Consider the following 21,939-nt stretch of genomic DNA (forward strand, 5'->3'; position numbering starts at 1 on the left):
CTAATATTGTCTCCCTGGTAGGATTGTGGAGATTGAGGTAATGCTGCAAAGAGTTTAGAATAAAGCTTGCAAATAATATGCCCTCAACTAATATTAGCTATCTTAATTCACTATTATTTAGTGTGCCCACTGCTCACACTGAGGATGAAGTGGGTAGTGGGAGGCTGCAGGTAAGTTTTCACCATCACCATCGACATTTTGATGAAAGGAGAAAGAAATTCAGCTTTACTGAATGCTGGCCTGAGAGCTTTACTTACCTGAATTCATTTAATGTTTAGAAGAACCCCAACTTTACAGATAAAGCTCAGGGGATTAAGGAATTTGCTTGATGTCACACAGCCAGGGTTGGGAGCACATCTGCCTGACACATGTTCTTTCCCTATTCCCCACAGAAAGCTCTGGGGCCCCCAGGGGCCTTTCGTTTGGTCCTTTTCAGTGATGAATATCCATGCATTTACCTAGACATCCCTCTTCGTGCTTAGAACTAGAATTGCGGTGTTTATTTAGTTCTTACTTCTCTCCCACTTCCTTAACTGGCCCCAAGATGTTCTGTGAGTCTTGCTCCAACTTCTCTTTTCCACTCAGCTCACGTCAGTCTGGTTTCCTGGCAAATTCTTTCCTGTTTCTCTGCGTCTATTACCCTCCTCCTTTCTGTACCCCATCATTTCATTTTCACAGCCTCATCTTACCCTGTGCCTGGGATTGCCTGTGCTAGTATCAGCAGGGTTGGTATCAGTAGCCCAGGCCAGACTGGCTCAGGGACATGCAAGGAGTGGGATGGGGAAGGTGAGAAGGATAGTGGGGAGTGTGGGGGCTCTGGAAGGTGACTGGGCTGGGGTGGGGAGACCAGCAGGGAATCAGGGGGCTGATAGAGAGTCAGGAAAACAGCTGCCCTCTCAGGTGAGGGCAGACGGTGCTCCTGGGGATGCTGCTGTGGCAACTGAGAAGTTAGGAGTACTCTGCCAGCTCTCCTGGCAGATCTCAGGGGGAACAAAAGGTTCAAGGCCTTGAACTAGGGAGAGTCAGGGTAAGGCAGGCTGAATGCTAGGTTGTAAGCTGGTATCCTCTCAGGAGGAGCTCAGTTCCAAAAGGATCCAAAAATGGAGTGGGATCAGGGATTTATGGACAAGCCTGGTTTCAGACAGTCTATTTGTAATAATGAACCATCAGATGGTCCCAGAAATTCCATTATATTGGCACCCAGACTGGATGTCCCAGGCTGCCTCTCCTACTCAGAAGTTGTACCAAAAATTCTTTGGCAGTCACTGGTTTCTAACTTTTAGCTCTGAAAATGCAGTCACCATACCTAACCCATATTCCATTATCTAAAATATTTGGAGGAGTGGTTATAGGCGATCATTGGCTTCCATTTTTTCTGACTTCCTATAATAAAATCTTTTTGCCTACCATGTTATTTTTTTTTCAAATTAAAAAAGTGCTAACTATACAAGTACAAACTCTAAGTAAATAAATATATTATTTGCAAAACAATTTTAAATGAATAGCAAGTGAAAAGTAAAAATCCTGCTCACCGCCCCCCCACACAACCCCTCTTCCTTCTGTAAACTATCCTATTTAGTCAGTACTGTCAGTTTCTGCTCTAAGTTTTTCTATGCACTTGGGAAAATGCAGTAGCATCCAGGATTAGGGGCTTGGGGCACAGGAAGTGCTGACTGTCCCGGCTGGAGGAGCATTTTATCACTGACATTATTTGTTTCCATTGTTCATGGTGATAATAAGAAGCAGATTAAGTAGGGGTGGCTACCTACCAGGTGGCTACCACCTGGGTGGCTCAGTGGGTTAAAGCCTCTGCCTTCTGCTCAGGTCATGATCCCAGAATCCTGGGATCGAGCCCTGCATCGGGCTCTCTGCTCAGCGGGGAGCCTGTTTCCCCCTGTCTCTCTGCCTGCCTCTCTGCCTACTTGTGATTTCTGTCTGTCAAAAAAATAAAATAAAATCTTAAAAAAAAAAAAAGAAGCAGATTAAGTAGATTTTATTGTCATTTACTATTATTTTCAAGTTATCCCTTAAAATTATTATTTTAAATTATCCTCAGTTGCTATACCCCCTTACTGCCTGCACTCAGGACAGACAGCTCCCCCTGCTTTGCCCTACAGTGGTATGTCCCTGTGTACATGTGCAATAGGTACGTTCATTTATTTTCAATGGGATAATCTATATACATTGTTTAGCAATTTGCTTTTTCCTCCCTCCCCTTCATTTAGCAATATGTCCTTGGGATCTTTCCTTGATAGCACATAGAGTTAGTATAATTCTACCACCTTTTAGAAATGTTTTTAAATTTTTTTAAAAGATTTTATTTATTTATTTGAAAGAGAGTGAGAGAGGGAGTGCATGGGGTTGGAGGTAGGGTCAGAGGGAGAAGCAGAGTCCCTATTGAGTAGGGAGCTCGATGTGGGACCCAGTCCCAGAACCTGGGGATCATGACCTGAGCCGAAGGCAATTGCCAGACCGACTGAGTCACCATGTACCCTCTACCACCTTTTGATTAATGGCTGCACAGTATTCCCTGGTATGGTAGTACCATTGTCTTATTTATGGATATTAGGTCCTCTGATACTGTGACACATCAAACGCTGCAGCATCATTTATCTCCAGTGGCATGAAACTGGAAGTATTTCACTGTCTAATGTACTTAGATAACATCTAATATCTCTCTGTAGAATGCGTGACAGTAATACTCATTTATCAAATGCTTAATCTGTACAAAGATCTGTTCTAAGCACTTTGCATGTTGTAACTCATTCAATTCTCAGAACAACCCTATGAAATAGGGAGTACATATTATCATACCCATTTCACTGGAGAAGCACTAAGGTAATCTTACCCAAATCTCATAACTAGTAAGTGGCCAAGCTGGGATTTGAACACAGCACACTGACTCTAGGATCTGCACTACTGACCCCACAGCGCTGTATAAGCTCCTGTGCATGTGTATAAGCTCTTCTCTAGGTTAGATAGCTGGAAAAGAAAAATGTTTATACGTATTTCCAAGTTGCCCTGTCAAAATGACGGCACCAAATGACACTCCCATGGACTCTGAGAGGGCCATTTTCCCTAAAACCTTGCTAGTGCTGGATTTCATCAAGTTTATTCCCTTTTGCCAACCCGGAGGGTAAAAAGAAAATGTCTTGATTTTGCTCCTTCATTGGAAAGCCAGTTTGGCTAGCATGGTACATAATTCTAGGTCAAAATTATTTTCTTTCAAAGTTTGAAGTGATTGCTTCATCACTGTCCAGCATTCAGAATAACCTTTCAGAAGTCTGACAGCCAACTCATTTTTGTTCCTTGTAGGTAACTTGTTTTTCTTCCCTGAATACTTTTACAGTTTTTCCTTTGTCTTATTGGCTCTGAAACATCCCAAGTATTTGTCTAAGTAAGCATCTTTGAAAACGTTCCTTGTCCGCCACTTAGTAGGCCCTATGAAGTTTTGAAGCCTTTCTTTGGGTTGGGGAAGTTTTCTTTTATTATTTCTTTGTGGATCTCTTTCCCAGCAATTCTCAGTTCTTTCCTGGCATTTCTTTTGAATGAAAGGAGGCACTTCTGAATCAATCCTTTGTGTCTCTGTATTACTCTGCTTGGGCTGTCATAACCAAATACTATAAACTGGGTGGCTTATACAACAGAAATTTATTTTCTCCCAGTTTTGGAGGCTAAGATCAAGTTGCTAGCCAATTCAGTTTCCAGTGAGGGCTCTGTTACCAGTTTATAGACAGCTGCCCTCTGGCCATGTCCTTACTGTGTCCTCATATGGCAGAGTGATAGCTGTGGTGTCTTTTCCTCTTTATATAAGGGCACCAGCCCTATTGAATTGTTAATTCATACATGAATTGACCTCATGTAACATTTATCACCTACTCACAGGGCCTATCTCCAGATACAGATCAAGTTTAGGGCTTCAATATATGAATTTGAGGGGAACACAATTCAGTCCCTAGTATTCTCTCAATTTCTCTCTCAAATTTTCCATTCCTGATCGTTTCCGTATATTCAGGGACATCTCCTCACACTTAGGTTCTTATCCCCAGTTTTTCCCATACTCATTATTTATCCCATCTACTGCTTTTTTTTTTAGTTTTACTATCATAATTTTTAATTCCCTGTTTGTTTGTTGTTTGTTCCTTTTTCATAGCAGCCTGCTACAATATACTTGCAGGTCTTTTGAAGGATGATGCTACATAGAATTTATTATTTTATTTTATTTTTTTTGTTAGAATTTTTTAAACGTTTTTTCTTCTGTCCTTTTATCTGTCTCTTCTCTGGAGTCAGTTTTTGGTTTGTGTATATATACACATATATATATATTTTTTTAAATTTTTATTTGTTTATTTGAGAGAGAGAAAGAGAGCACAAGAGAGAAAATGAGAGAGGGAGCGAAACACAAGCAGGGTAGAGGGGCAGAGGGAGAGGGAGAAACAGACTCCTCGCTGAACAGGGAAGACTGATGCAAGTCTCATCCCGAGACACCAAGATCATGACCTGAGCGGAAGGCCAACACTTAACCAGTTGAGCCACTCAGGTGCCCCTCAGTTTGTTCAAGCTAATCCTTTTTTTCTTTCATGTTAATCCTTTTCTTTAGAGCTGTTTGAATTTCATCAACTACCTGGTGTTCCTTTGTTCTTCATCATATCTATGTTTTAAGAACATTTAAGCTGGTATTTTGTTTACGTTTTCACTTCAGTTTTGAGCTCTCTGTTTCCACTCCAGTCTCCTTTGGTGAATGGAAGGTTACTAGGGATTCTGTGAGTAGGTCATTTTGACTACAGACTTCCCAGTAAGGTGCTTGGAGAAGTCAGAGAGGTGGGCTTGGGGACCACCCTCCTCCTCTCTTGGTCCTTTGCCCATCCCCAGATGCCCAAATAAGGAGGCCTTTACTTCAGTGAAGTCACAGTTGACAGGCTGGGCAGGAACAGCTTTGCCTTTTACCTCTCTGTGTCCCGTGGAAGTTGGATAGGGTTATTTCCAGCCCTCCCTTTTCACAGGCCCTCCCACACCAGCAGATATCCTCCCCAGACAAGGGACTTCCCTTTTAGAATGAAGCTTTGTTTTAGCCCTCTCTCCTGACCCCTATCCTCTACCTATAGCTCCCTGAAGTGGAGGGAAGTGGAGAGAGGTCTGTTGTGTACAGTGCAGTTTAAAGATTAATAACCCTGATGAGTGCTTCCCAACTCCTCGTATCCTTTCTATTTGCTTCCTCTGAGCTAGGAGATTCTCTGCCCCTGCCTTCAAAGAAATTTACCTTAAGAGTGGTTTGGAGTATGTTAATATTCATTGTGAGTTGTCTATCATTGTGATCCTAACTGCTTTCTATTCAGGTTTTTATCATAATTTCTGCCTCTTTTCTTGTTTGCTGGTGCTGGGAGAGACTTCGTGATTTTAAAAGCTATCTTTTCTGACCTTTAAAGGATTTATGGTGGGAGGGTGGATATATATTCATGCTTGGTTCTCCATTTTGATTTGAGTCCTCCAGTTCTATATCATCTCTCCTTTTTTTTTTTTTTTAATATTTTATTTATTTATTTGACAGAGAGATGCAGCGAGTGAGAGAGAGAGAGCACAAGCAGGGGGAGACTCTGCACTGAGCAGGGAGCCCGATGTGGGGCTTGATACCAGGACCCTGGGATCACGACCTGAGCTAAAGGCAGATGCTTAATGGACTGAGCCACCCAGGCACCCCTATCATCTCTCCTCTTGATAATGAAATTCTGATGACAAATTGTGCTGCTCGAATACAGCTCTTTGTCCATTAAAATAATTTCATTTACTGAAAAGTGCCAGACACTTATGTATAGTATCACTTTGAAGTCTCACAACAATCCTGTGACAGAGGCATCAGAATCCACATTTGGTTGAGGAGGGAGCTGAAATTCAGGAACGTTAACTGAATTAATTGAGGTCAGGCAGCTAATATGAAATAGGCCTAAACCTGATTCCAAGCCCACTTTATCCTGCTACATACTATTTAAATGTCTCTGTTATATTCATTTTCTCTAGTTTTCAGTACATTTATCTTTATGTCCCCCATTAATATGTACGTGCCTTGAGAGTAAGGCCTGACTATAGTTCATTATTCCTATAGTGAGATGCCTGACTTCCTGTTTTACAAGCAGCAGTCAGTTGAAATTTTGTAAACCAACTCAATAAAGCAACTAATTACGGTATGTTATGATAACAACATAGTACAACTGTGCATTATAGGGGCAGAAATGCTTTATTTGAGGTATTTAAATGTTTTCTTAAGTCCACTGAATTAATGACTTGGTGGTGAGTGGAAACTAAAACTGGAGGAAAGGTCAAAGTTCAGCTCTGGTTGGAGTTGTTATGGCAACTCTCTGAGCAATAAGTCTGCATAAACAAAAGAGAGCACAAGAGGAAATACCTATTGATCTCTAATATTAGTTCTAGCAAATTGTTTTTCTGTTTCTTCAACAGAGCAGTATGTTGAGATGGTGAAAATTATATTCTTTCATGTACTCCATTAGATTCACTGTCACATTCTCTGGAAGTCTGCTTTAGGAAATAGCAAATTTTCTGAAGGGGACAGAATCATGCTTTGACATTCCTAAGGATGGTGTCATATGCATTGGTTCCTTCTGATCCCGTGTCGTTCATCTATTCACCTATTCACTGAGCATCTATGACTTTGGATGCATACTAAAACTACCTGGGAACTTTTCTCAAATACCACGATCAGTTTTCACCCCAGACCAATGGAGCCCAGATTCATATAATTTTAAAGCTCCTCAAGCAGTGATGATGCATACGAGGGTTGAAAAACCACTGTCCCATGATATATTACAAATTGCGTTAACTACTGGGGATACAAGTAAAAATGACAATTGCTAATATTTATTGAGTGCACACCATGTCAGGCACTGTTCTATGTGTCTTATATATATTAACACATTTAATCCTCATAACAACTCTAGAAGGTAGTAGGTATTACTCCCATTTACAGTTGAGGAAACTGAGACACAGAGATTAAGTAATTCGGCTAGAGTTATACATTTAGGAAGTGGTGGAATGTGGTCCTGGGATGCATGCACACTGTTCTACAAACTATCAGTAGTATCATGGTCTAGTAAATAATGATAAGACAGTAGGTACCTATCAAGAACACCTAAACTGGGAGGTGAGAGAAGGTAGGGGCAGGAAGCCTTCCTGTAGGAGGTGGTACCGTAATTAAGTAGAGAAAGAATGGGAACCAGCAAGAAAAGTGGAGGAAGAGCATTTTAGGTTCCTGTCTCCCCTGCCTTGCAAGACAACCTGCCTCCTCACCTCCAAGGGGTTCCTTCCTCCCTCTTCCCCACACTGAAACAGTGGAATGTCCACAATCATCCTTAATACGCCTAACATTTCAACTGGGAAGACTGAAGTCATGCACAATTACTCATGCAATTTTTCCTCCTGACAATAGGTCCTTCTGTGAGCCTCTCATTCACATATATAAAGCTCCACTCTGTTGTGTGTGTGCATTTTTTTTTTAAAGCCTTTGTTATAGGAACAATTCACAAACGTGTCAAACACACATTGGTTCCCCACCCCCTTCTCCTGTCCCCTCACCTGACTGGGAGAGTGGAAAACAATCTCCTGGCTTGCCAGGGACCTGTGAGCACTTGCCAACTCTGTCCCAGTGGAAGCTAACCCCGCATTTCCCTTTGCTTCTCCTCAAGTGTGGCTCTAAGCTGAAGTTTGAGGTTAACCTCAAGCAGCGCTTAGCCACACCTAACACCCCTCTGCCCGGCCCCAGGGACAGGAACAGACTCTCTGTTGAGGAAAGGGAAATGCTCCTATGCTGCTAATTAACTGTGGGAGGAGAGGAAGCTCTCTCCAGACACCAAAAATACCAAGGACCAACATTATAAAAAGCAGTCTTTGTACTATTCAGCCGCATCATTCAGCATAGCCTAGGCTGGGGCCGGAGGGAAAAATAACTCCTCTTGCAGCCCACAGGGTCCCAGCATCCCAAATGGATGCCTCAGGAGGCCAAGCTCTCCTGTCTTCTGGGGTACGGGGTCTCAGAAACAGGGATGGAGGCCGCCTCCCCTTAGACCGCAGGAAGCAGCCTAAAGCTAGCATGCTTATGGATGACTCCAGAGTCTTTGCTAGAATAGCCATAGGCCTGTTGAGTAAGTGAAAAGGTGAAGAGGGCAGGTCTGTGGAGGTATGAGGCCAAACTGCTGCAGATTGCCGCAGAGTCTGGGTAATCTCACCATAGCAGGTCCCTTTCCCACCCTGTGCTTATCAAACTAGGGGCCGAGCCCCACTTGGAGCAGAGGACTATTTTAAACATAGAGAACCAAGTGTCGCCTTGGTCTAGCCTTTCCAATTCCCTTAGGCTTGGCTGCTATAGGCCCAGAGAGAGTCCGCAGCATCTGGGAGACTCAAGTCCAGAGGGTGATCTTGGGGGAAGATTGAGTTGCTGCAAAAATTGGATTTGACCACAGGCTGGGAATTGGAGGCTTTCACAAACAGGAAGGCAGTAGGGCCATTTGGCTGGGACTGTAAGCTCAAGTGGCTTTAGAATTTGGCTGTTGATCAGTGTAGGGGAATGAGGTGAAACCTGAGGGTAGCCCCAAGGATGGAAGACCTTAGAATCTGAAGGCTGCCAGAGTCACACTGAAGTTCTTGGAGGGCCTGTTTTCATGGTCTGTCTTACTTTACAGAGCCTGGGACAGATTCCCAAGACTTTAAACTGCCAAAACCAGGAAGTCAGGGTACTAGGATTTCATACTAGGCATGTTTCCCAGTCTCTCACTCCAACATTTCTGCATCTGGGCAGACAAGGGGAAAATTCTTCCATTATAATACCACATGTACAGGATCCTTGGCAGCTCTGTGTGTGGTGGCACATCCTTTTTCCTTCCCTCCTATTGATACAGGCTCTCTTTATAGACTCCTCAAGTGTCAGAGCCGAAAAGATTTTAGAAGCCATGTAGACCAATTCTTTTTTTTTTTTTAAGATTTTATTTATTTTTTTAATTTGACAGAGAGAGAGAGAGAGAGCACAAGCAGGCAGAGCAGCAGGCAGAGGGAGAGGGAGAAGCAGGCTCTCCCCTGAGCAGGAAGCCTGATGATAGGGCTCGATCCTAGGATCCTGAGATCATAACCTGAGCCGAAGGCAGCCGCTTAACCAACTGAGCCACCCAGGCACCCCTAGACCAATTCTTTTGACAAGAAAGGAGACAGAAAACTGGAGAGAAATGACTGGCACAAAGGCACACTGCTGGTTAATGACGCCAGGTCTTCTGACAACCGGTCCAGGGCCTTTTCCACAACACCACACCCTTTATAACAAAAAACATTTGTCTTAGCAGCTCCTGCCCATTCCCTATTCTGTTTCCCATTTTCCTCACTTCCAGGCAGAGGGCCTTAAACTGTACCTTGTATATGGTAAAATGATTTTCTTAAAAGTTTCTGCTATTTGGTATCCTGACAAAAAAATGTCGGGTTAGAAAGAAAGAAGTCATGGCCAGTGAAACACAGATGGACCAGGGTGGAAGAGCAAATTCCCTGACTGCAAGGCCTTGCTGCTCCAAGGTGTCCACGGACCAGCAGCCTGGGCATCACTCAGGAGTCCCATCCCAGACTTGCACTTTCACCAGATCCCTAGATGATCCAAATACACATTAAAGTCTATGCAGTGCTACTTTTAGGTATGGCTCTTCAAAAAGTCCTCCCCGTCTCCCTCCTGCTCCTCCACTCCTCTGTCCTCCATCCTAAATGCTGCTATCTTATTCTGACTTTTCTTGAAATTCAAAGCCATGGTAGGGTGGGGATGGTATTATATTTTAAAAGGGGACTCAAAAGGAGGACTTATTTTTTTAGAAAAATAAAATATAGCCAATTCGAAAGGACTTTTGCAGCTCCAATGTCATGTTGTTAATGTAGAAATACAAACATCTACTATGTTTATATTGGCTTGCTTGTAAAATCATCATCTTTGGTTATATTTAGGAACTTGATGGCTTGGAAAGTATACTGAAAAAGTCTGAGAACAAAAATATTTTTCCCCTTAACTCTCTGGAAAAAAATCTCTTTAAAAAAATCCTCAAACATCTTTTTCCTACTTTCTTAACCCCATCCACCAGTACGCATTTTTTCCTCTTACCTTTCTCCCAGTTCAATTCCCTCATTTTGTTTACATTTTAAAAAATGTATAGAATTTTCTTATTACATACTTATTCCTTAGGAAAGAATTAGGGTATACAGAAACAAAACACAACCAGAATCCCACTGATATAGAAACAACTATAAACCTTTTATAAAAAAAATAATCTCATACTTTTTTGTGTATGTATTTGTTAACAAAAGTGGGATAATTCAGAACATCGTAATTTGTATATAGTTCCTTTTAAATGGAACTATAAATTACTAACTTCTTTACATCTGCAAACATAAAAATGTACATTTATTAAATTCTGCCATGTGATTATACCATGATTGATTTAATGATATTTCTATTGCTATTAGGTAGTTCAACTTTTCACTACTAAAAATAGTACTGCGCAACCTTGATAATTTTCTTACCTTAAAAAATTCTTTCATTAAATCATAAATGCACTATCACACTTGTGAGAAAAATTTAAATACAGAGAACACTAAATTTCTTTGACCATCATTTCCAGTTCTGGTTCCCATCCCACCTTCCTAGAGGTAATGACTGTTACCAGATTTGTATATATTTTTGTACATATTCTCCCAGACCACTTTTCGTGCATTTAGTGCATATATATAGCTATAAGAAATAAACTACTATTTCGGGTTGTTGGTTCATTGGTGGTTATTCTTCACACCAGTGGTATAATACAAGACTTATCATTCTTCAAACTGCCTTTCTCAATCAATTCTGGAGTGCTTTCTACATTAATACTTACAGATCTACTTATTTTAGCTGTTGTCTAGTGTTTTGTCCTGAACAGAACATGGTTTATTAGCATGTGTTGGATGAACTGACTTTTAGGCTATTTCTACTTTTTGTCTCTTCCATAAAATATGCTTATACACACTTCTTTGTGTACACTTGGGGGTGTTTCTTTAGGGTAGATTCAGAGAAGTGGCATTGTTGAATCTTAGGATCACTGACTTCTTTCTATGTGTGAATGAGAAGAAAAACTCTTTTGAAGATCCTGCAGGGAAAAGCATAGTTCTTAAAAGTCTGAAAAATGATTTTTGTTTTCCCCTAGCTTTGTTTTTGGCTTCCAATATTATCTTGAGGTTTCTTAGCTAGGATGGATGGATGCGTCTGAACAAGAGAAAGGGCATACCAGGCCTTTGGGGAAAAGTAAGAAGCAGGTTTGACTGAGTTTAAGATGTTGCCTTACAGGAAGAAAGAATGCCTGTGGGGCACAGCAGATGGGGAGTCCTCTCCCACTTCTCTTGTTCCAGCTGCCCCACTCCCACCGCAGCCCAGTGAACCCAAATGTCAACTCAACTTTTGATGAGTGCACATGGATACAGAGCATAGCATTAGGTATTATAAGGATTTCAGTAGATGACATTCAGTAGATGACAGTAGATAACTTGTGAAGGTGAGCAAACATCCATTCATGGGAAGATGTATTAACACTTACAAGCCAGACACTGTACTACCAAGTAAAACTTATTGTCAAGCAAACTGAGTACAACCACCATTATTCCTGAGTGAACAATAAGTCCTTTGTACCTTTCACCTGGATTATTGCCCCAGGTTTTCACTTGGTCTGTTTACCTACAATCTCTCCCTTTCAACCTATCTAGCTGATTGCTGATAAAGTAATCTGAAAAAGCCACTTTTATGGTATCTGTGATCTTATTCATTCCCTTCTCCTCTTATTGTCAGGTAGGCTTCCTTTCATCCTTTACGACTCAGCTCAATGTTATCGTAGTAGGGGAGCCCGGGTGGCTCAGTCAGTTGAGTGTCCAGAGTCTTGATTTCGGCTCGGGCCATTGTGTCAAGGTTGTGAGATCTAGCCCCGTGTTAGGCTCTGCACTCTGCACAGAGTCTGCTTGAGATTCTCCTCTCTCTCTCTGCCTTCCCCCCTGCTCACATTCTCTCTCCAAATAAATAAATAAAATCTAAAAAAAACCAGGGTCATGGTAGTAATCATTTGCAATATGGAAGTGTATCAAATCAACACATAGTAGATCTTAAATTCATAGTGTTATATGCCAATCACATATCATTAAAGTTGGGAGGTAAAGACAGCTCAAACTTTTCTTTCAATTACTTAACATGTATTAAGCACTTACTATGTGCATATCACCTCTACGGAAAATTTCCGCTGACTCTAGGCTCTGTAAATAACTCTATCCCTGCTGCTTCTCTTGTAGTAGATCCTACTTTATTGTCATTATTTTTTATGTATGTATGTATGTATGTATTTTCTTCCATCCCTTTTTATTTTGTTTAAATATTTTTAAATTGGAGTATAGTTGATACACAATGTAGTTTCAGGTGTACAACAAATTGACTACTTATTTTTTTTTTTTTTTCTGGCCTATGTCCACCCCAAACTGTGAGTTCTTAAAGTACAGGGTCTGTATCTTATCCACCTCTGAACCCCCAGGACCTAATATTATGCTGGGCATATGGCTGATGCTTAATAAATATTTGTTCAACAAAAACAATGAATAGGGGCACCTGGGTAGCTCACTCATTAAGCATCTGCCTTCAGCTCAGGTCATGATCCCAGGGTCCTGGGATGGAACACCACATCAGGCTCCCTGCTCAGTGGGAAGCCTGCTCCTCCCTCTCCCACTCCCCCTGCTTATGTTCCCTCTCTCTCTGTCTCTCTCTGTTAAATAAATAAAATCTTTAAGAAACACATACACACAATGAATAAATGAGCTTCCCAGAAGTGTGTACCCTGATTCTCAAAGTACTTTAAAGATCTATAAGATAACTTTTGCTTAGAGAGGAAACTGTGTTAGGTAGCAAGAGCAGAGATAGGCTTTGCAGTGACTTGTCCTGGATCCTGAAAGTAGTAGAGGGAGGAGCTGCTACTTGCCCCAGTCTAAATCTTTTCATTTTATTTTTCAAATGCACAGTCTATGTCACTGTTGCAATATAAGGGGTGTGAAAGAGGTGTTTATTTTTAAAAAAGAAAAGAAAGCTTTTAAAAAGATGCAACTTTCCCTAGTTTAGAACTGGACTTTTTAAACCTCTTGCCTAATGCTGCCCCTTGCTTAAAGCCCTTCCGTGACTTCTCATGGGTTAAAGTTCAATAATTTTAGCTTGTCTTGTGAGGCTCCACATGGCCTGGAGATTGCCTATTTCTCCAGCATTTTTTCACATCGTTCTTCCTGAAGCTTCTTACACTCCAGCCACAGAAGTCATTTCTTTGATCTTCAAGGCCACCAGGCTTCTTCATCGGTGATGCCCTTCATGCCTGGAATACTCTTAGCTACAAACCACACCTGTACCCCCCTCTCCCCACGCCCCCCCAACTTCACTGACTGCCACTCATCCTTCAGGTCTCAGCTTAGTGGTCACTGCCTGGGGAGGCCTGCTCCCCGCCACAGGGGAGGCTAGCTCACCCTACGGTATGTCTACAGAGCATTCTGTCTTTTCCCTTTACAACACTTACGATTCTTGTAACTTTATCATCAAGTTATGTAATCACCGCACATTTGTTTTTTTCACCGCCCCCCCTTCCCGGTCCATGAGGACAGGATCTGCATTTGTTCTGTTCACTACTTTATTGAAAGGGCTTTACCTACATTACTTCATCTAGTTTCACAATCCTGTGAGATAGACATCCTCATCCCTTATCTGACAGAAGAGAAAACCTAAGTCTCAGAGAGATGTGTGGTAGAGTCAAGATTTGACCTCAGTTCCATCTGTATTACTGAAGAGTTAAAAGGGCTAGAAGTTCATTTATTTGGGATTTGGATTCTCAAGACTAGAATTTAATAAGATAATAATTCTGGGTGTGCCTCTAAATCTGTATAATAGAGATACTATTACTTTACCTTGTCTACCTCACAATTTTCCTTAGGATCAAATACAATAATATATATGGCATGCCTGTTAGCCATAATACAACCTATGAATATAAACGAAATACATAGTATTTTTCATCAGACTCAAGTCTGTAACGGCTGCTGCTTATCTGGTCTACGCATTCTGGGCATCAGTTTCTTCAGAAAGATTGACAGTTTGAAGACGAAGAGTCCAGATATCCCTGTATATTATCTAGAGCAGGTTGTTAGCCCAGACTTCTGCTGACAGCTAAAAGATTAGTTGAGGGGTGCCTGGGTGGCTCAGTGGGTTAAGCCTCTGCCTTCGGCTCAGGTCATGATCTCAGGGTCCTGGGCTCTCTGCTCAGCAGGGAGCCTCCTTCCTCCTCCCTCTGCCTGCCTCTCTCTCTACTGGTGATCACTCTCTCTCTGTCAAATAAATAAATAAAATCTTTTAAAAACAAAAGATTAGTCGAGAATGATAGTGTTCATCTTACAGGATGAGAACTATACATTTAGCTTTTACATAAATAAAAATAAAGCAATAAATAAAATGCAGAACATGTTTAGAATTTAGTATCCTGTATTGACCGCCAAGAACAGATTGAATGGTTAGGCAAGTGAGGTTAATGATTAGCATGAGTGGTTAAGAGCTTAGACTTTGGAGTCAGAGAGACCTCAATTCAATTCCCTCGGGGCTATGTTTACCAACAAGGAGGACTTAGGCGAGTCACTGAACTCCTTGAAGCTTCATTTCTACACCTTTAAATGTTACCACCCCTCAGCCTGTTGTAAGGATTAAAACAAATAATGTAAGGAAGCTCCGGGAATACAGGAAATGCTGCACACATGTGGAGAGTTGTTATTGCCATGTTGGTCTTTGGTTCCTGGCTTGCTGATCAGTCCACACCTATTTGTTCCATGTTGCTTTCATTCCAACTGGAATGATGACTTTCAGGTGTCAGAGTCTTAAGTACTAAGGCCAAGAACTCTGTCTCTCAATCTGCAACTGCTCCAAGTGAGGCCAACCTTGCGTGAAGGGGAGAGGTTTCCTCTCATGTGCTGTGTGCAGTGAGTCCCACCAGCTTCTCAGGAGTCTGGGGAAGCTTCGGTGTTCATGCAGAGCACCAAGTTCTTCCATCCACGTTCAAACAATGGCATGTCTCTGCTCAGCTACTTTCAAGAGTCAGGGTAAGGATGGGAGGATTTTATTCTCTCTGGCTTTGGACAGCCAAAGGACTTGCAATTTGGAGCTGCAATAAAAAAGGGGTTTCGGGGACGCCTGGGTGGCCCAGTTGGTTAAGCAGCTGCCTTCGGCTCAGGTCATGATCCCAGCGTCCTGGGATCGAGTCCCACATCGGGCTCCTTGCTCATCGGGGAGCCTGCTTCTCCCTCTGCCTCTGCCTGCCATTCTGTCTGCCTGTGCTTGCTCTCTCTCCCTCTCTCTCTCTGACAAATAAATAAATAAAATCTTTAAAAAAAAAAAAGGGTTTCGTTTTTTGGTTACTCTATGGCTAAGATCAGATAGGCACAAGAAGATGCTTTGATTCCTTATTAATTTTAAAATGGGAGCCTTTCTATAATTCCGAAGCAGGAGTCAGAAATTCTAGTGATAGCATTGTATTTTGGTTCGTGTATGTGTGTTTTCACTTAAAATGTACTTAACAGAGAAGTACTATGTTCTATTCTTTGGGGAGGAACACAAAGATGAGTAAGTCTCTTTCCCTCGCAGGAACTGAAATCCTATGTAGGAGATAGACTAGGACACAGACGATGGGAGGGAGTGAACATACAGGCGAGGAAGGATGCTCTGAGCATGGTCCCCTCGATTCTGGATTGGATTTGAGTGTTTGGGGTGGTGGGTAAGGGAGTAAAGAGAAATAGACACCCAGTGGCGCCTGAATCCTGGCATTTATATTTATTAGTTAAATTAACCTGAGCAAGCCATTTACCCTCTCTGAACCCATTTTTTTCATGTGAAAGCAGAGAATATGCTTACCTCCAAAGATTGCTATGAGGATTAACTGAGATAAAGTACGTGTCAGGCATGATGCTGGACAAACTGTAGCCAACAAATACTAGCCAATATAAATATAAGTGTGATTAATATACCATGACATAGTATTTAAAAATCGTGTCAGCATATAGGGTCAGTGGGGCAGGCTTGACGAAAGAGATCTTAACTGTCATTTCAGCAGCATGGTACAGACGCGGAGCACTACTCAGATAAGCAAATGTGAAATCCCCCTTGCTAAATATTTGCCACTCTTCTGACACAGAGGATGACATCCTGTGGTCACTCCCCTCCCCTAGTGAGATATTAGCTGGTGGTTTCATGCTCACCCCACCCACGACGGTGGATTATCTGCTGGTAACAGACAACCAGGAAGATCAGTGGTTTACAATGAGCAGAGACTGGGGCTTTTACAGTAAATAACTCTTCCATTTCTATCAGTTTCTTGACCGAATGCTGAACAAATTACGATATAAAATGATAAGGAAGTCAAGACACAGCTTTCGGAAAAGCTGAAAGCCTCTTTGATGTTGGAAGCACATCCTGTCATGTAGAGTAAACTGAATGAGATGATGGCTGAAGACGACTTTACGAACAGGATAATTGGTGCAGCAGACAGATGGAAGGAGGAAGGGGGCCTGTCACCGTACCTGCAAGTACAAGAGCACCTTCCTTGATGAAGCTACTGTTCTGCACTCTAGAATCCCTCATTCCATTCGCTCAATCTAAGCAAGTAAGCCTGATTTGAATAAATGCTAATTCAGCTCATTTATTATAAAACTCCTTGATTTAAGGGAAACACATGGTTTCTTCCAGGAGAAAATCACAATCTGTGATATAATGGTTATTACTCATAAGAAATGCCACTATGGTCTCTGCTCTGTTTTCAAAAACATTAGTCTCATAACGACATTGTAACACCCAAAAGTTTATTGGCATTAATGTGGTTGGATCTATGTTTATTATGATGCTAATCAAAATAGGGGGCACCATCCTCGAGCTTCCAGTTCAGGTCACTGGGAGGGAGAATTCAAACAGGCTTCAGGGGGAGTTTGAGCGGGGCTTCAGTTCAAACCGTGTGACCCTTGGAGAACCTCTCATGGTCAGTCTCTAGGCAATAAATTCTATATAGGTAGAAGTCTTTCCTATCACTTTAGGGCTGTGCTAAACCCAAAGTTCAGCAGAACATCCAGTACATGATGGGTAGGACATCAATATTTGTTGAAATATTTAATTCCACCTTCATTATCTCTTTTAACACAACAACCCTGACAGCTCAATATAATTAGCTTTAGTTTGCAAATAATAAAGTTGACCTGCTTGTTTCAAAGCTATCTACAGAGTTATGCATGTGATGGGATGTTGCAGGTATGGGAGAAATTTGCTCTATGGTCACATGATCTCCGAGCTTAACATGGGAGAATCAAGGAGAATAATATTGTTTATGTAAAGATGCTTTTCATGCTTTTGCAGAGTGGGAAGAAGTAGCTCTGTTGGCCATTTGACTAGAGAAGGAGCTTGAAACCATATTTATGGGGACAGGTGGAAACAAGTGGAGATGTTTGGTTTGGAGAAGAAAATGCCTCGGGACATAGTAACAGCCATGCTTTCACATCCAGGGCTCACTCAGAGCAGAAGAGACTGTCTTGACTATATAGGTCTAAAGGACAGAACACAGTGCAGGCTTTAGGGAAACCAATTTTGGTTTGACATAGGGGAGAACACTGTAACTCCTTCTGCTATTCAGAAATAGAATAGATCACCTTGGAAGCAGTAAATCCCATTATTGACAATGTCCAAAGTGGGACCACATGATCACTTGACAGGAATATTGTAAAAGGGCTTTAAATATTGGCTAAGGGGAGAAAGGTACTAGGCTGAGTATTTCCTTTTCGTCTCCTAGAATCTGTGATTCTGTAATCCTATACTTGAAATTTGTAAAAATGGTATCCAGTCAAGAATATATTTAAAAGGAAACTAGGTAATAGCTTAGTTCAGATTCCACTAGCCTATGAGGTCCCCTAATGTAGGATATCTCTCTGTGTGATGCAGCATTGTGTTCCCAGCACCAGCACGGTGTCTAGCACATAGTACACCGTGGATCACATGTGTTAAATGAATCAGTTGGAATCCTGGGTAAACTGGGGAACCTATCATGCTCTGAGCATTGACTTCCCAAGAAGTTATGGAGTGTAACAGGCATGAAAGCTCAACCAGATCAACAGTCCTGTCCTCCTTTCCTATCTACATTGTAAGTTTGGTCTAGAGGGAAACATTTCCAGTTATTTGTGTTGTAAATATCATACTTACATGGAATCTTTTCCTCAGAAGAAGTGTGTATTTGCTGTTGCTCTCACGAGCTCGGAAGCTATTTGTGAGGAGACCATGCAGAAGCCAACTTGTGGGATGCTGGAATGAGCGGACTGGCAGGGGTCTGAGAGATCCCCTACTTTATCTGCAGCTGAGAGTATGCTAGAGTGATGGGGCCATAAATTAACGGGCTGAAAACCATAATCCAATAAGGGGAGTCATCCCCGGAGGTGACACTGGAGAAACCCCAGAGGGAGACAATGGTTTCATCTAGTCCACCGGTCAGGAACTCAATGCAATATAGTTGACCCTTGAACAACACAGGTTTGAGCCACCTGGGTCTACTTATATGCAGCTTTATTTTCAATTCATGCAGTATAGTACTGTGAATGTATTTTCTCTTGTTAGTGATTTGTTTTTGTTCTTAGTGATTTTCTTAATAACATTTTCTTTTCTCTAGTTTGCTTCATTGTAAGAATACAGTTATAACACATATACGAAATGACTGTCTATCTTACCAGCAAGGCTTGTAGGCTACTAGGAGTTAAGTTTGGGAGGATTCAAAAGTTATATGCAAATTTTCAACTGTAAGCCTTGTGTTGTTCAAGGGTTAACTGCATAGTGAATGAATGAACAAATGGTGTCCAGGAGCAATGTTGAACTTCGGACCAGAAGGCCTGAATTCTCCTCTGGAGCTACTGTCACTGACTGCCTTGTGACCCTTACATGTTCCTTATCCTCTCTGTAGACGTCATCTGGGGCTATAGGCATTCAGACAACTGTCCTATTTGGAGGATACCAGTTATAGAGGAAGGAGGGCACGGCTGTCTCGAGTGTCGGTAACAGTGGAAATGGAGAGAAGCAGATGACTCTGAGGGCCATTTAAAGCAGTAGAGTAAGTAGGTCTGCATGTATAATTGGACGTGGGGCGTGAATGGGGGGGGAAGTGGTCAAAGATGACTCCTAGATTTCTAACCTAAGCCGCTGGGTGGATGACAGCAATGTTTGCTGAAATAGGAACAAGCAAGCAGGTGCGGGTTTCAGAGGAAGCTGATGGACCACACCTTGTGCTCCCAGAAGCCCACACACTCAGAAAGATCCTGGCCCTTTGGCTCTTCTCTTACGTCTTTGTATGAGAAAAGGCCCACAGCATGAGAGGGTTGGTAGACCAGGTAGCTTCAGATGTGACAGATACTCTGGTTATGCCTCCTGATGTGAGAATGCTTCAGGGGCTGGTGTAACTCAGCTTTAAATCCCTACATTCAACTTTTCTTATTGCTAATGCAGCTCTGGAAGGCAAATATGGAGATCTGGGACCCACAAATCTAAAATTACAAAGAAAAGAAGAGAACGAGGGGACATTTCAAGATTAGAAGCTGGTTTTCTGCCAGAACCTTGCTTTATTTAATACACTTGCCCACACTCTCCTTGGTTTCCAAAGACCCACTGCAGGTTTGACTCCTGCAGCCTATGTCAGTGCCTCTAGGCTTCGGTGCTGAATAAATGAAACTAGTAAGATTAAAAAAAAAAAAAGTGGAGCTCCCTGAGACCTGGCAGTGTCAGGATGGGGACCGATGAGTAATGGCGAGAACAGAATTCCCATGGCACTGAGTTACCACTGACTTCAGCCCCATTTAAGTACTTGGGTACGCTGAGCTGACCTCCTTAAAGCCATGTTGCAGTACAGAGAATAACTGACATCCCATAGCATCTTCTGAATATTGCGGGGTGGAAAAGATGCATTTTTATATATAGCAGAAAGGGAAATGGAAGAAGCAAAGAGAGCAAAGGTGAAAATATGAGAAATTATGTCTGTCACTTTAAAAAAAAGATTAAGTTTTATGTCTGTGTTTCTAATTACAAAAGCAGTATATGTTTGTAGTAGAAAATTTAAGAAATACAGAAAAGCACAATAAAATCTTCAGCTGTAATGCCACTAAATGCTCTTGCCATTTGATAAATATTTACTGAATGCTGACTAGCTGAGGCACAATTTAAGGTCCACAAGAACATTGAGACTTGAGCAATATTATCACTCCCTTTTTTTTTTTTAAGATTTTATTTATTTATTTGACAGAGAGAGAGATCACAAGTAGGTAGAGAGGCAGGCAGAGAGAGAGGGGGAAGCAGGCTCCCTGATGAGCTGAGAGCCCAACGCGGGGCTCGATCCCAGGACCCTGAGATCATGACCTGAGCCAAAGGCAGAGGCTTAACCCACTGAGCCACCCGGGCACCCCTTATCACTCTTTTTTAATCCATGAAAGAACTGACGTTCAGAGGTTGATATTCACCTGAGGACACAGCTGGCAAGTGGTACAGCCTAGATTTGAACCTGACTCTGTATCCCAGTCTTCTCACAATACTTTGTCTTGATCCATGGAAAATACCAGAGGTGATGTCACTTGGTCAAATAATCCCAAATTTCAAATGGGAAGTACTCCATAGCAGAAAGATATCACATGATATTTAAAAAACATGTCTTGCCTTTCCTCAGCTACACTAAGGTGCTTGGTCCTTCCGGAGAAGCTGAGGCCACGCTGGGGTGAGGCCCTCACTTCATCTGGCAACTACACTGTGCCCAGCCACACCCGCTTAGCACTTGCCCACCCTTCTCGGAGCTCGCCTGCATCTATGTGGCCCTGAGCCTGCTCCACAAGGAGGTGACAGTCACGGAAGATCAATGCCCTCAATAAAGCAGCTGGTGTAAGTGTTGAAAATTTCCGGCTTGTTTGCAAAGGCCATGGTCAGTGTCAACATCAGGATCCCGATCTGCAATGTAGGGGCTGGTGGATCTGCCCCAGCAGCTGGTCCTGCCCCCCCCAGCAGCACGGCCAGCCCAGCTGAGAAGGAGGTGGGAACAAAGAAGAATCAGAGTAGTCTGATGAAGACATGGGTTTTGGTCTTTCCTGCTAAACCTCTTCTGTAACCTGTTCAATAAAAAGCTGAACTCTTAAAAAAAAATGTGTCTTGTCTTTTAAGTCTTGTCACACTTCCTGCAATTTTGTAAACTCATCCCTTCCAAAAGTGATGTTTTGATTCTTTGCCCTTTCTGACAACCAGAACAGAAAGCAACTCTCTTTCCATTACTTGGCCTGAGGCTTCCTTCTGCTTCTGCCCAAGGCAGGTTGTGGTTAACACTCACTGCTTAACCTCTTCCTCCTCTAAAAAGTCCCTTTTTGGAGTAGAATCTTTTTTTTTTTTTTTTTAAACCACTTTGATCCCATGGACAATCCTAAATATCAAGCTAATCACTTAAAAAAAAAAAAGAAAAAGTATGTGTGTCACAACCTTACCCCGTTTCTAGGCTTCATTGTCTCTTACCAAATCTCTCACTCCCCAGCCTTAAATCCCAAATCTGACTCTCACTTCATCCAGATATTAGAATGACTTTCTACTGCTACAGAGTACTTGATTTTTTAAGTTGAAAGTTTAATGCTTTATTCTTCATAGAAATGAATTAAGTGTGAATGTCAAAAAAAGCACTAGCATCAAAACGACCATAACAGGGGCACCTGGGTGGCTCAGTGGGTTAAAGCCTCTGCCTTCGGCTCAGGTCATGATCTCAGGGTCCTGGGATTGAGCCTTGCATGGGCTTTCTGCTCAGCAGGGAGCCTGCTTCCTCCTCTCTCTCTGCCTGCTGCTCTGCCTACTTG

General features: G+C 42.2%; 1 pseudogene; it reads left to right on the plus strand.

Annotated features, from left to right (window-relative positions):
* The first annotated feature begins 16,548 nt into the window (after nucleotides 1-16,548).
* LOC111154378 lies at nucleotides 16,549-21,199 on the plus strand (annotated as a pseudogene).
* Nucleotides 21,200-21,939: the final 740 nt, after the last annotated feature.

This window comes from Enhydra lutris, unplaced genomic scaffold (assembly GCF_002288905.1).
Source record: "Enhydra lutris kenyoni isolate GAN:26980312 unplaced genomic scaffold, ASM228890v2 scaffoldscaffold37, whole genome shotgun sequence".
Lineage (NCBI taxonomy): Eukaryota > Metazoa > Chordata > Mammalia > Carnivora > Mustelidae > Enhydra > Enhydra lutris.